The sequence below is a fragment of the Pollicipes pollicipes genome, unplaced genomic scaffold (genome assembly GCF_011947565.3).
Source record: "Pollicipes pollicipes isolate AB1234 unplaced genomic scaffold, Ppol_2.1 Scaffold_6138;HRSCAF=7277_pilon_pilon_pilon, whole genome shotgun sequence".
Lineage (NCBI taxonomy): Eukaryota > Metazoa > Arthropoda > Thecostraca > Pollicipedomorpha > Pollicipedidae > Pollicipes > Pollicipes pollicipes.
Genome location: NW_023596818.1, coordinates 14,756,140 through 14,758,870, shown reverse-complemented (window position 1 = coordinate 14,758,870; position 2,731 = coordinate 14,756,140). Strand labels below are relative to the sequence as shown.

Sequence of the window (2,731 nt, the reverse complement as noted above, 5' to 3'; positions counted from 1 at the left end):
TTGCTATTAAACGCATGTATTCGCAGCACTGAAGACTCCAAGCAATTAACGCCAGAAGCACGCACGAAAAAGCGCGAATGATGAAAGCTACCACAACGTCAGGCCGTTTCCAGCACGGCAGTGGATAGTTGGTGATCGCGTCAGGTGTCACATGATGCCAGATCGCCTCGCCCACTGATCACGACTATCCGTAGTAGCCGTAGTGAGGCCGGTACGACCTGTAGAAGTAGCGAGGCCTGTGGAGCGGGGTCGCACTGTTAGCCACTGCAGATGACGCCGATAGACGCGGAAGCTGGTCGCGAAGGCCACTGCCAGGCCAGTGACCTGCACGAGATCCCGAAACGAATGTCAGTGCTACGACCAACATAACATGTCTTGCGTGTATTGTATGAACGGCGCCACTTACCTGATATAAAGAGATGCACTTTGTTTACATAGTCATGTTTGGATTAATAGAGAACCAGGGGCTGTGCTACCACTCGACGATGCAACCGATGACCAGGTGTTTCAGGGTAACCACGTTCTCAAAACATGATCAGGAACATCTAGACAGCAGAATGTTGCACAAAACTAACTCAGTGTGCTAAAATGGACGCAGGTGCTTACCTGTGGTAAGAATAGTACCGAGGGCCGGAACAGGTGCTTCAAAAGAAGAAGGTCTCGGCTCCGTCCAGGTCAGCGCCGTCCTGGTCCTCGGCGACGGGTACGGACACATCGGGGACCTCCTCAGAGGAATCAGGAACAGCATCCTGGGCAAAGGCCAGCACCAGGCCGGCAGCGACCAGCGCGAGCAGCAGCGTCTGGAATGTGGCCCACGCCGGTCAGACACAGACAGGCTCTAGACAAATCCTTCACATGGCGAATGATGGCCCGGTTCTGATTATGCTCCGCCACCAGGCACATGGCAGCCTACTCGAAGACTGAGGATGTGCATGCATCAGGCGTTGAGGTCCTTAACGTGGGCAGAATAAGGCCTACAATACTAGCTTTGTAAATATCACCGCCACATCAGCTAAATGCAACCCAAATAGCGTTCCTCTTCAATCAAACCGCCTGCCGAGTATTCTGCGTGTTCTCATGGAGAAGACTCACCAGCTTCATGGCGCAGGGGTGCAACAGCCGGCAGGTCACGACTGGTCCCCTGTCTCTGAATGGGTGCCGCAGCCGACGACCGGGCTTTATATCCCAGCTCCAACCATCCCCGCTACGCCGATGACATCTGGCCAGGAATAATGTCTGCCCGGCGGGCAACTGCAAGTCGCAGGTCCGCCGTCACCATGAGTCTGCAGTTCAAGGCGTTTGTTGCCAAGGGCGTGTGCGGGGCTAACACTATTTCCGGGCAATACATCGTAAATAGATGCCTACCAGTGGAAGAAAAATTGCTGGGAGGCATACCTGAAAATACTGGATGTATCGACAAGCATCGTAGTCATGAATGTTGGGTGTTTGTAGCCAACTCCATCTTATAAGCATATTTAAATACCCAACCCTTTCAGCGCCGCTGCTCGCGGGCAGGGGGCGTTCGCGAAAGATCGCTGACATGCGCGCGGAACCGGTTCCCCCGAGCGACCGCAGCTTGAAGGCAACGTGCAGGAACACTACCGGCTGCTGGTCTCTCGGTGCAGCTCCTCGGCAATGCCTGGGTGAAACAGATCAAGTTGCGATCTCTCAGACACATCTGAATCGTGATCTGAAGGAAATGCTACCTGCCAGGTCGAGTAACGGTCACTCTGAATCGGAAGGCTTGTTGTCTGAGTTTGACGCTCTCTGCTGTCGTGCCGAGTCACGTGTGCTGACTGCAGGGGCCAGTAACCCCGCGAACGGGAAGGGGGTCATCGAGATGACCCATTGATGACGTTGGCGCCGATCCTCTAGTTGAGAGCATGTTGGAGCTCTGGGATATCCGCGATGATAAGACGACGCTAACGTGTGCGCGTTAAAACAGGCGAACTGACACGCTTCCGCTACGTTTGGGCTTAATGGTAGCAGTAGCTTAACGGTAAATAAACGTGTCAGAAATGTGTAGAAAACGACCTATGGATCCCGGAAGGACCGGTGACCAACCATATGTACAGATCCGCCTGATCTACAGCTGTGTGGCTCAACTTTGAAGAGCGTGAGTGGCAGTAACTTCTGATACTAAGTGACGAGACATTTAATATGGAAGTTGATGGCACGTTAACTACTCTAGCACTTTTAACTCAGGCAAAATTATATAAAATGTGACTACCGCATTAAGTCTGCAAGGTCGTTTGTCTCACATGGGGTAGCCTTAATACGGTAGAAATGCCTAATTACCATTTTAAACCACAAAAACCGTCATTTTCCACCACGGAAATGTAATGCAGTTAATGCTATGCCCAACGACAGTGACTAAGTCCGGCATCCTTTCTACAACATAGTCGTAGGCAAAGAGCGATCCTCTTGGACCAGCCTCGGTAGTTCAAATGTATCGGAGAGATCCCGTCGTGTTTAGCGTATGGGGTCTCATCTGCACGTGTTAACAGACCAAGCGCGGATCTGCGTGCTTTTAATTTTAAATTACGTTCCGTGCCGACTTGCAAATGGTTCCGCACGCTCGAGCTAGCCGCGGACATTCCCCTCAGGTTTTTAGCAGTTTTTTGGGCCACAAGTTTTTGCTGTGGTGGCCTGAGAGCGTGAGGAACTACCCTTCTCGGTCCAGAGCTGTGCCTCGGCCATACCGAGGATGCGAATTACAGGCGTTCCATGG

The 2,731-nt window shown here is 52.3% G+C and overlaps 1 long non-coding RNA gene across 1 annotated transcript; it reads right to left on the bottom strand.

Moving 5' to 3' along the window:
- On the bottom strand, window positions 1-1,147 carry LOC119105801 (uncharacterized). Its single transcript, XR_005095072.1, has 3 exons — window positions 1,093-1,147; window positions 607-800; window positions 1-236 (listed from the first exon to the last, which is right to left on the bottom strand). It is a non-coding gene; the product is annotated as an uncharacterized LOC119105801 (long non-coding RNA).
- Window positions 1,148-2,731: the final 1,584 nt, after the last annotated feature.